Source organism: Pseudophryne corroboree, chromosome 1 (genome assembly GCF_028390025.1).
Source record: "Pseudophryne corroboree isolate aPseCor3 chromosome 1, aPseCor3.hap2, whole genome shotgun sequence".
In the NCBI taxonomy this organism is placed as follows: domain Eukaryota; kingdom Metazoa; phylum Chordata; class Amphibia; order Anura; family Myobatrachidae; genus Pseudophryne; species Pseudophryne corroboree.
In genome coordinates, this window is record NC_086444.1 from 1,087,242,227 (window position 1) to 1,087,255,004 (window position 12,778).

Consider the following 12,778-nt stretch of genomic DNA (forward strand, 5'->3'; position numbering starts at 1 on the left):
TACTGCAGAGCCAACTAGAGACTTGTTGGAGGTACTGTGTCCCCGGTACCAAATACCATCTAGGTTCCATTTCTCTAGGCAGGCGATACCGAAAATGTACACAGACCTCAGAAAAAGAGTCACCAGTGTCCTAAAAAATGCAGCTGTACCCAATGTCCACTTAACCACGGACAAGTGGAGCAGGGCAGGGTCAGGACTATATGACTTTGACAGCCCACTGGGTAGATGTATGGACTCCCGCCGCAAGAACAGCAGCGGCGGCACCAGTAGCAGCATCTCGCAAACGCCAACTCTTTCCTAGGCAGGCTACGCTTTGTATCACCGGTTTCCAGAATACGCACACAGCTGAAAACCTCTTACGGCAACTGAGGAAGATCATCGCGGAATGGCTTACCCCAATTGGACTCTCCTGTGGATTTGTGGCATCGGACAACGCCAGCAATATTGTGTGTGCATTAAATATGGGCAAATTCCAGCACGTCCCATGTTTTGCACATACCTTGAATCTGGTGGTGCAGAATTTTTTAAAAAACGACAGGGTCGTGCAAGAGATGCTGTCGGTGGCCAGAAGAATTGCGGGACACTTTCGGCGTACAGGCACCACGTACAGAAGACTGGAGCACCACCAAAAACAACTGAACCTGCCCTGCCATCATCTGAAGCAAGAAGTGGTAACGAGGTGGAATTCAACCCTCTATATGCTTCAGAGGTTGGAGGAGCAGCAAAAGGCCATTCAAGCCTATACAATTGAGCACGATATAGGAGGTGGAATGCACCTGTCTCAAGCGCAGTGGAGAATGATTTCAACGTTGTGCAAGGTTCTGCTGCCCTTTGAACTTGCCACACGTGAAGTCAGTTCAGACACTGCCAGCCTGAGTCAGGTCATTCCCCTCATCAGGCTTTTGCAGAAGAAGCTGGAGACATTGAAGGAGGAGCTAACACGGAGCGATTCCGCTAGGCATGTGGGACTTGTGGATGGAGCCCTTAATTCGCTTAACAAGGATTCACGGGTGGTCAATCTGTTGAAATCAGAGCACTACATTTTGGCCACCGTGCTCGATCCTAGATTTAAAGCCTACCTTGGATCTCTCTTTCCGGCAGACACAAGTCTGCTGGGGTTGAAAGACCTGCTGGTGAGAAAATTGTCAAGTCAAGCGGAACGCGACCTGTCAACATCTCCTCCTTCACATTCTCCCGCAACTGGGGGTGCGAGGAAAAGGCTCAGAATTCCGAGCCCACCCGCTGGCGGTGATGCAGGGCAGTCTGGAGCGACTGCTGATGCTGACATCTGGTCCGGACTGAAGGACCTGACAACGATGACGGACATGTCTTCTACTGTCACTGCATATGATTCTCTCACCATTGAAAGAATGGTGGAGGATTATATGAGTGACCGCATCCAAGTAGGCACGTCACACAGTCCGTACTTATACTGGCAGGAAAAAGAGGCAATTTGGAGGCCCTTGCACAAACTGACTTTATTCTACCTAAGTTGCCCTCCCACAAGTGTGTACTCCGAAAGAGTGTTTAGTGCCGCCGCTCACCTTGTCAGCAATCGGCGTACGAGGTTACATCCAGAAAATGTGGAGAAGATGATGTTCATTAAAATGAATTATAATCAATTCCTCCGTGGAGACATTGACCAGCAGCAATTGCCTCCACAAAGTACACAGGGAGCTGAGATGGTGGATTCCAGTGGGGACGAATTGATAATCTGTGAGGAGGGGGATGTACACGGTGATATATCGGAGGATGATGATGAGGTGGACATCTTGCCTCTGTAGAGCCAGTTTGTGCAAGGAGAGATTAATTGCTTCTTTTTTGGTGGGGGTCCAAACCATCCCGTCACTGAAATGATGGGTTGGTTAAAGTGTGCATGTCCTGTTTATACAACATAAGGGTGGGTGGGAGGGCCCAAGGACAATTCCATCTTGCACCTCTTTTTTCTTTAATTTTTCTTTGCGTCATGTGCTGTTTGTGGAGTGTTTTTTGGAAGGGCCATCCTGCGTGACACTGCAGTGCCACTCCTAGATGGGCCCGGTGTTTGTGTCGGCCACTAGGGTCGCTTATCTTACTCACACAGCTACCTCATTGCGACTCTTTTTTTCTTTGCGTCATGTGCTGTTTGGGGAGTGTTTTTTGGAAGGGCCATCCTGTGTGACACTGCAGTGCCACTCCTAGATGGGCCCGGTGTTTGTGTCGGCCACTAGGGTCACTTATCTTACTTACACAGCTACCTCATTGCGTCTCTTTTTTTCTTTGCGTCATGTGCTGTTTGGGGAGTGTTTTTTGGAAGGGCCATCCTGCGTGACACTGCAGTGCCACTCCTAGATGGGCCAGGTGTTTGTGTCGGCCACTAGGGTCGCTTAGCTTAGTCATCCAGCGACCTCGGTGCAAATTTTAGGACTAGAAATAATATTGTGAGGTGTGAGGTATTCAGAATAGACTGAAAATGAGTGGAAATTATGGTTTTTGAGGTTAATAATACTTTGGGATCAAAATGACCCCAAAATTCTATGATTTAAGCTGTTTTTTAGGTTTTTTGGAAAAAAACACCCGAATCCAAAACACACCCGAATCCGACAAAAAAAATTCAGTGAGGTTTTGCCAAAACGCGGTCGAACCCAAAACACGGCCGCGGAACCGAACCCAAAACCAAAACACAAAACCCGAAAAATTTCCGGCGCTCATCTCTAATATAAACACATAAAAATGAAATAAAACCTAATACATCCCTTGTTGATAAGCATGCAATGTCTTTTCCAGATTGTGCTAGCCGGGGGATTATTTCATTCAAAAAGATCTAGACTCTAAATGTAACCATTATTTACTTCCATTTTTGAGTGGACTAGACTCTAAATTTAGAGTCTAGTCCACTCAAAAATGGAAGTAAATTATGGGTTTGAATGGGATTATCAACCCCAAAATGGCCGCCGCCAGCATTGAGGACATTTCCTGCCTGATGACAAATTTCTACCATAAATACAATGGAATAAGAACAAACCGATGGGATACACAGGAAGCAAAATTACGTCTTGTATTAGTGTTCCAACCTCAAGTATTATTATGGACCCATATAAAAGAGGAAACATAAGGAAAACGGACTCTGGACTTCCGTACCGGATATGACGTGTTTTGGTGACAGGGGGCATCCCCTGGTTCCTATACCCGGTGTTGGACCCACGTGATTGTTTGTTCTATGAGTTTGAACACAAGTTTTATTTCTGTGAGTTTCAATTTGAAGGGGGCATCCCCTGAATCTATATGGTGACGGTTTTCTGCTAACTTTATGAGAAACCTATATCTAACTTCTGATTGTGAGTGATTTGATGTAGGGGTATGTGACCCCGAAATATAGCATCATTATTGAAGTGCCATCTCGCCACTCCTATATAAGTGCAATTTTGCCCAACAGTATTACACAAGGATTCTCTTTGTTTTCTTTGTTTCCTTTATGCTCTACACCATCTTAAGAAACAAGTGGAACACCTCCAGAATCATACCCATCAGGGGAGTACATTAATTTCTCTCATTCTGTTATTTTATTTATCTGGGTGCACTAATTAGCCAGAGATAATCTGTGTTTGCGGATATGACATGTGACTGGAAGTAATGTCCAAAAGAGAATGATGCTGGAACAGGAAATGACGCGTGACCGGAAGCGACGCAGTAATCGGCGGGAAAGGCGGCGTAAAGAAAAACAGAAGTGGATAAGACCGTTTTATATATGTATAGAGAGGAATGGGTTCTTAGAATGGATAGAAACTCCATGTCAGAAATGGGATTGACTTGTGATTAGATAGACTGGGTATAAATAGCAGTCTGAGGCACTTCCTCCGCATGCATTGAGGAAGATACTTATGTATCGAAACGCGTTAGCTGAGGACTGTTTGGTGAAGCTCTCCTGAGGTTGGATGGTACAGTGGGTATTCGGGGACGCTTGTAACACTTTAATAATATGCTAATGTCTACTTTTTATATGGTAGACCATATGACCGGGTGAGAGTCCATCCTTTATTTGTTATTTGCACTGTGTTCTTTTTGGATTTTATTAAATTTATTACACTAGTGGAAGCATTTCCTTTTATTTCATATGCAATAGAGGAGTATTGAAAGGATAATGGAAGAAGGGAGTGGATTCATAACAGGCTATAGCCTTTCCAGTAAAAGTGTTATTGTCTACTTATTCAGTAGACCACCATATTCGGTAGGAGGCTACATTACTAACCCTGTGTGTGAAAATTATTGAAGGGGTGATACGCTATGAGATTTCCTCTTTTTTATCTCGAGTATATAGAACTTGTGAGAAATTGTTCACTTTGGAGAAACATCTGAGGAGGCAGAGTCTAGAAATTGTCACTCATCTGATCCATAAGCGCCGAAGGATAAAGTGGTGATATTGTTTGTTTATCTGCATCAAGCACCTGCTTGGTAAAAGCAAACCATCTCAGCGCCTGTACTTAACTTTTGGTAAATCTTCTCTGCTATGCAGGGAAGGGTTACAAGAGAACAGTGCCCATCTGTAATCTGCAGCTGGGACCCTATATACGTGTGTATTGTCCTTTGTGATGTGATGTGCGCTCCCGTGTAGTCAATATCGCAAGGCAAAATAGTATGTGCAGGCAGGTATTTCTGAACTACATTGCATACATTACATATTGTAGTGTAGTCAAATTCGGGAGTAGTTCATATCGCATACCACTAAAGTACCAATCGTATAGCACAAATAGTATAGCTCAAATCGCACCTAGCACCGTGTGCGGGCACCTAAAGGAGTCCAGACTAGATACTGACACTCTCTGAAATGGAAACTCTATCACTGGCACGGTGTTATGTGGATACGATACTCCCTAGTTAAAGGGAGACAGACCAATCACATGATAGTCAGGCTGGAGTTACAGGTAATGAGGTCCAGGTTATCAGTTGCTAGGAAACGAGAACAGAAGGGAGCAGCCGGATCCAGGTGCTAATCAATGCTAAAAGCAGAACTGACAGATTTGCAGCTGCTGCACACAGTAACTCATTGGTCCCATACCTTCTTTAGTATTTCTCTTACGTCCTAGAGGATGCTGGGGACTCCGTAAGGACCATGGGGTATAGACGTGCTCTGCAGGAGACATGAGCACTATAAAGAACTTTAGAATGGGTGTGCACTGGCTCCTCCCTCTATGCTCCTCCTCCAGACCTCAGATCTTGTGCCCAGAGGAGACTGGGTGCACTACAGGGGAGCTCTCCTGAGTTTCTCTGAAAAAGAATTTTGGTAGGTTTTTTATTTTCAGGGAGCACTGCTGGCAACAGGCTCCCTGCATCGTGGGACTGAGGAGAGAGAAGCAGACCTACTTAAGTGATAGGCCCTGCTTCTTAGGCTACTGGACACCATTATCTCCAGAGGGAGTTGGAACGCAGGTCTCCCCCCGCCGTTCGTCCCAGAGCCGCGCCGCCGTCCTCCTCACAGAGCCGGAAGATAGAAGCCGGGTGAGTATAAGAAGAAAAGAAGATTACTAAGGTGGCAGAAGACTTCAGATCTTCCCTGAAGTAAGTGCTGCGCGCCATTGCTCCCACACACTACACACACTAGCAAGCACTGATGGGTGCAGAGCGCCCTGGGCAGCAATATAAACCTCTAAGTCTGGCATTTATAAGTATATAGGCTGCGGAGGCAGTAATTATAAAAATCCCCCGCCAGTTTTATACAATTGAGCGGGACCGAAGCCTGCCGCTGGAGGGGGCGGAGCTTGGTCCCACAGCACTAACCAGCGCCATTTTCTCCACAGAGCACTGCAGAGAAGCTGGCTTGGCTCCCCGGACTCTCCCCTGCTGAACACGGTGACACAGGGCTGAAAAGGGGGGGGGGGGGCACTTGTAAGGCGCAGTGAGTGTATTACACAGTTAATTATATATAAAAGCGCTATTATCTGGGAAATTGTTTCCAGTGTCAGTTGGCGCTGGGTGTGTGCTGGCATACTCGCGCTCTCTCTCTCTCTCGGTCTCTCCAAAGGGCCTTATTGGTGAACTCCCTGTGTGTGTGGGGGTGTCGGTACGAGTGTGTCGGCATGTCTGAAGCAGAAGGCTCATCTAAGGAGGAGGTGGAGCAGATGATTGTGGTGTCTCCGTCAGCAACGCCGACTCATGATTGTTTGGACATGTGGAATGTTTTAAATGCAAATGTGACCTTATTACATAAGAGAATGGACAAAGCAGAGTCCAGGGAAAAAGCAGGGAGTCAATCCATGGCTATGACTTTCACAGGGCCCTTCAGGGTCTCAAAAATGTCCCCTATCCCAAATAGCAGACACTGATACCGACACGGATTCTGACTCCAATGTCGACTACGATAATGCAAGGTTACACCCAAGGGTGGCCAAAAGTATTCATTATATGATTATTGCAATAAAAGATGTTTTGCATATCACAGATGACCCCTCTGTCCCTGACACGAGGGTGCGCATGTATGAGGAAAAGAGACCTGAGATAACCTTTCCCCCATCTCATGAGCTGAACGAGTTATTTGAAAAAGCTTGGGAAACTCCAGACAAAAAACTGCAGATTCCCAAGAGGATTCTTATGGCCTATCCTTTCCCTGCACAGTACAGGGTACGGTGGGAATCCTCGCCCAGGGTGGACAAGGCTTTAACGCATCTGTCCAAGAAGGTGGCGCTACCGTCTCCAGACACGGCAGCCCTCAAGGATCCTGCTGATCACAGACTGGAAACTACCTTAAAATCTATTTATACACATACGGGTGCTTTACTCAGACCGGCAATAGCATAGGTATGTAGCGCAGTTGCAGCTTGGACAGATACCTTGTTAGCTGACCTTGATACCCTAGACAGGAATACCATTTTATTGACTTTAGGTCACATTACAGATGCAGTCTTGTATATGAGAGACGCTCAAAGAGACGTTGGGCTGCTAGGTTCGAGTGCCAACGCCATGGCGATTTCTGCTAGGCGAGCCCTGTGGACCCGCCAATGGACGGGGGATGCAGACTCAAAGAAGCATATGGAGGTTTTATCTTACAAAGGTGAGGTTTCATTTGGGGATGGTCTCACGGACCTGGTTTCCATAGCTACCGCGGGTAAATCTACTTTTTTACCTTTTTGTTTCCCCACAGCAAAAGAAAACTCCACAATATCAGATGCAGTCCTTTCGGTCGCATAAGTCCAGAAGAGGTCGGGGCTCATCCTTCCTCACCAGAGGTAAGGGCAGAGGGAAGAGAACACCTGCTTCGGCTAGTTCCCAGGAGCAGAAGTCCTCCCCGGCTTCTGCTAGATCCACCGCATGACGCTGGGGCTCCACTGTGGGAGTCCGCACCGGTGGGGGCACGTCTTCGACTCTTCAGCCAGATCTGGGTTCTGTCAGACGTGGATCCTTGGTCGATGGATATTGTATCCCAAGGCTACAAACTGCAATTCGAAGAGGTGCCCCCTTGCCGATTTTTCAAGTCAGCCTTACCAGCTTCTCCACCAGAGAGGGAAGTAGTGTTAGCTGCAATTCAAAAGCGGTGTCAACAGCAAGTGATTTTCAAGGTTCCCCTAGTCCAACAGGGGAAAGGTTACTATTCAACCCTGTTCGTGGTCCCGAAGCCGGATGGTTTGGTCAGACCCATTTTAAATCTAAAATCCTTAAACCTGTATTTGAAAAAGTTCAAATTCAAGATGGAATCGCTCCGGGCTGTGATATCCAGTCTGGAAGAGGGGGATTTTATGGTGTCACTGGACGTAAAGGATGCATACCTTCATGTCCTCATATATCCTCCTCATCAGGAGTACCTGAGATTCGCTGTACAGGACTGTCATTACCAGTTTCAGACATTGCCGTTTGGGCTTTCCACGGCCCGAGGATTTTCACCAAGGTGATGGCGGAGATGATGGTGCTCCTGCGCAGGCAGGGAGTCACAATTATCCCATACTTGGACGAGCTGATAAAGGCGAGATCGAGAGATCAATTGCTGAAGAGCGTGTCGCTCTCCATGAGAGTGCTACAACAGCACGGTTGGATTCTAAATCTACCAAAGTCACAATTGATTCCAACGACTCGACTATCATTCCTAGGCATGATTCTGGACACGGAACAGAAGAGAGTTTTTCTCCCAATGGAAAAATCCCAGGACCTCCAGAACATGGTCAGAGACCTGCTAAAACCAAAAAGAGTGTCTGTTCATCAATGCACTCGAGTTCTGGGGAAAATGGTGGCAGCCTACGAGGCCATCCCCTTCGGCAGGTTTCATGCAAGGACGTTTCAGTGGGATCTTCTGGACAAGTGGTCCGGGTCCCATCTACAAATACATCAGAAGATAAGCCTGTCCCCCAGGGCCAGGGTTTCTCTCCTGTGGTGGCTGCAAAGTGCTCACCTTCTAGAGGGTCGCGGGTTCGGCATTCAAGACTGGGTTCTGGTGACCACGGACGCGAGCCTCCGAGGATGGGGAACAGTCACACAAGGAAGAAATTTTCAGGGGCTATGGTCGAGCCAGGAGGCTTGTCTACACATCAACGTACTGGAATTGAGGGCCATATACAACGGCCTACGACAAGCGGAGAATCTTCTTCGCGACCTACCGGTTCTGATTCAATCAGACAACGTCACAGCCGTGGCTCATGTAAACTACCAAGGCGGGACAAGGAGCAGAGTGGCAATGGCGGAAGCCACCAGGATTCTTCGCTGGGCGGAAAATCACGTAAGCGCTCTGTCAGCAGTCTTCATTCCGGGAGTGGACAACTGGGAAGCAGACTTCCTCAGTAGACACGATCTCCATCCAGGAGAGTGGGGACTTCATCAAGAAGTTTTTGCAGAGATAACAAGTCATTGGGGACTTCCTCAAATAGACATGATGGCGTCGCGCCTCAACAAGAAGCTTCGGAGGTATTGTGCCAGGTCAAGGGACCCTCAGGCAGTGGCGGTAGATGCCCTGGTGACACCATGGGTGTTTCAGTCGGTCTATGTGTTCCCTCCTCTTCCTCTCATCTCAAAAATATTGAGAATCATAAGACGAAAAAGAGTGCAGACAATACTCATTGTTCCTGATTGGCCTCGAAGGGCCTGTTATTCAGATCTTCAGGAAATACTCACAGAAGATCCGTTGCCTCTTACTCTCAGGGAAGACCTGTTGCAGCAGGGGCCCTGAGTGTTCCAAGACTTACCGCGGTTACGTTTGACGGCATGGCGTTTGAACACCGAATCCTAGCTGGGAAAGGTGTTTTGGAGGAAGTCATCCCTACTCTGATAAAGGCTAGGAAGGAGGTGACGGCGAAACATTATCACCGTATCTGGAGGAAGTATGTATCTTGGTGTGAAGCCAAGAATGCTCCTATGGAAGATTTCCATCTGGGCCGTTTTCTGCACTTTCTATAGACAGGAGTGGATATGGGCCTGAAGTTAGGCTCCATTAAGGTACAGATTTCGGCCCTATCTATATTCTTTCAGAAGGAATTGGCTTCTCTCCCAGAAGTCCAGACGTTTGTAAAGGGAGTGCTGCACATCCAGCCTCCTTTTGTGCCCCCAGTGGCACCATGGGACCTTAACGTGGTGTTACGGTTCCTAAAATCTCACTGGTTTGAACCTCTTCAAACGGTTGAATTCAAATTTCTCACTTGGAAGGTGGTCATGTTATTGGCCTTGGCATCTGCAAGGCGGGTGTCCGAATTGGCGGCCTTGTCTCACAAGAGCCCCTATTTGATTTTCCATGTGGATAGAGCAGAGTTGAGGACTCGTCCTCAGTTTTTGCCTGAGGTGGTTTCTTCATTTCATATGAACCAACCTATTGTGGTGCCTGTGGCTACGGGTGACTTGGAGGACTACAAGTCCCTGGATGTAGTCAGGGCCGTAAAAATTTATGTAGCCAGGATGGCTCGGGTTTGGAAAACAGAAGCACTGTTTGTCCTGTATGCAGCCAACAAAGTTGGCGCTCCTGCTTCGAAGCAGACGATTGCTCGCTGGATCTGCAACACGATTCAGCAGACTCATTGTACAGCTGGATTGCCGTTATCAAATTCGGTAAAGGCCCATTCCACTAGGAAGGTGGGCTCTTCTTGGGCGGCTGCCCGAGGCGTCTCGGCTTTACAGCTTTGCCGAGCAGCTACTTGGTCGGGTTCAAATACTTTTGCAAAGTTTTATAAGTTTGATACCCTGGCTGAGGAGAACCTTGTTTTTGCTCGATTGGTGCTGCAGAGTCATCCGCACTCTCCCGCCTGGTTTGGAGCTTTGGTATAAACCCCATGGTCCTTACGGAGTCCCCAGCATCCTCTAGGACGTAAGAGAAAATAAGATTTTAAACCTACCGGTAAATCTTTTTCTTCTAGTCCGTAGAGGATGCTGGGCGCCTGTCCCAGTGCGGACTGAATCTGCAAGACTTGTATATAGTTATTGCTTACATAAGGGTTATGTTACAGTTGAGATCAGTCTTTGGCTGATGCTGTTTTTTTCATACTGTTAACTGGTTGCGTATATTCCAGGTTACAGTGATCGCGCTGAGCCGAAAAAAAAGTGGGTCCCAGGGACCCCTCACTTTAAAAAATTGGGGTCCTACCTGTCCTTTTCTGGGTCCCATCGGAATGAAGGCTCTTATTAATCGTATTAATGATTCAAATATAAAAACACGCAGACTTGATTTGGACACTAAAAAGTGTTGCGTGGGGGAGGAGGGGATGACAATGCTGCTGCGCTGTGTGGCATACAGGACACCCTGCACCAGAGCTGTAACTAGACACTTTGGTGCCCACCAGCAGAAAGTGAATAGGTGCTCCCCCTCCCATTCTCCAAAGCACGGAAGCACGGGCTGCGCGCCGAAGGCGCGCTGCTAAAAATTAGAGACGTGGGGAAGAGGCGTGACCACATAATAGTGCCAGTTCACATTGCGCCAGGCAGAGCACGTCATACACATTGCGCCAGGGAGAGCATGTCATACACTTTGCGCGAGGCAGAACATGTTATACACATTGCGCCAGGTAGAGCACGTCATACACATTGCGCCAGGTAGAGCACGTCATACACATTGCGCCAGGTAGAGCACGTCATACACATTGCGCCAGGCAGAGCGCGTTATACACTTTGCGCCAGGCAGAGCATGTTACACACTTTGCACCAGGCAGAGCATGTTATACACTTTGCGCCAGGCAGAGCATGTTATACACTTTGCACCAGGCAGAGCATGTTATACACTTTGCGCCAGGCAGAGCATGTTATACACTTTGCGCCAGGCAGAGCATGTTACACACTTTGCGCCAGGCAGAGCATGTTACACACTTTGCGCCAGGCAGAGCATGTTACACACTTCGCGCCAGGTAGAGCACATTATACAGATTGTGCCAGGCAGAGCATGTTATACACTTTGCGCCAGGCAGAGCATGTTATACACTTTGCGCCAGGCAGAGCATGTTATACACTTTGCGCCAGGCAGGGCATGTTATACACTTTGCGCCAGGCAGAGCACGTTAAACAGATTGCGCCAGGCAGAGCACGTTACACACTTCGCGCCAGGCAGAGCACGTTACATACTTCGCCACAGGTAAAGCACTGGTCTGGGGGGGATGGGGCAGCGAGATGGTGGTGGGATGCAGGATCACTAAGAGGCCCTACACACTGGTCGATCTGACTGAAAGATACAAACGATCTCTTTCATCGCTGGTGCCCCTTCCCTTGTGCATGCAGGCCAATATGGACAATCTCGTCCATATTTGCCTGCACTTCTGTGGAGCCAGGTGACGGAGGGAGTGAAGGAACTTCACTCCCCCGTCACTGCCCCCGACCGCCGGGTCGCCCGTCGGCTGTATCCGCCGTCGGGCAGCTCAGCGTGGATCGTTAAATGTGTGGGGCCCTTAAGCAGTAGCAGGGAGTACACTGGAATGAATGAGGAGGCACTGTAATGGGACTGGCTGGTGGGGTTCTTGTTGAGGGGGCAGGGGGCTGGTTGGGGGAGGGGAGACTGGGATGAGGGAGTCCATGAGATGGTGGACACTGGACTGTATGGGGGGACACTATGAATGGGGAGGCACTGAGCAGGGTGGGAAGGTGGCAGTGAGATAGGGGTGTGACACTGGGTTGGGGGGGGGGATCAGTGTGTCTGGACTGACGGGGTTCTAGATGGGAGGGCAGTGAGATGGCACAATGGACTGGATGGGGAGGGAAGGGGGAAACGCTCTGCTGGCAGGGTCAGTAATGCTGGGGGACACTGGGCTGGAGAAGGGGCAGACACTGTGAAGGGAGCATTGGCATGCTGCTGTTTCTGCCTGGCCCTGCACACTGACTCCAGCACCACACACTCCTTTCCCCACTGTCCCAGCGCCCTACCTACATCCTCAGTTTCTGCACTGCAGGCAGCTGTCTCCTGGTGGCGGGTCCGACAAACTTCATCACTGCCGAGTAATGTCACCCGGCCGCGGCTCCGGCTCTGACACAGACTCCGGCTCTCTTGAACCTCCTCCCTCCCCGGAGAGCTGCGCTGCGGCTTCCCGTGGTCGGCGGCATGATCATGCAGTCCCTCGCTCCTCTCAGCGGGAGAATGGTACTCTCTGCGTCCTCCCGCCCAGCAGCAGCCTCCTGACGCGCATGTCTGACAAGTAACGTCAGAGCAAGCGCACAGCGCCAAAATGCATCCCAGCGAAGCGCGTCCCCGGGGACCCTCCCATTATTAAAAAGTGAGTCCTCATCCTCCGTTTTGGGGTAAAATACGCGCTATAGCGCGTTTTTGCGAACACTGAGGTTATACGGTGTGGTTGGTGTGGTCTAGTATGAATCTTGCCCTTAGATTAACAAAATCCTTTCATCGTATTGTCCATCTCCT

The 12,778-nt window shown here is 48.8% G+C and overlaps 1 protein-coding gene across 1 annotated transcript in view; it reads left to right on the plus strand.

Moving 5' to 3' along the window:
- MED28 (mediator complex subunit 28) overlaps positions 1-12,778 on the plus strand; it is a 69,092-nt gene that overhangs the window by 52,615 nt on the left and 3,699 nt on the right. The window lies entirely within an intron of this gene.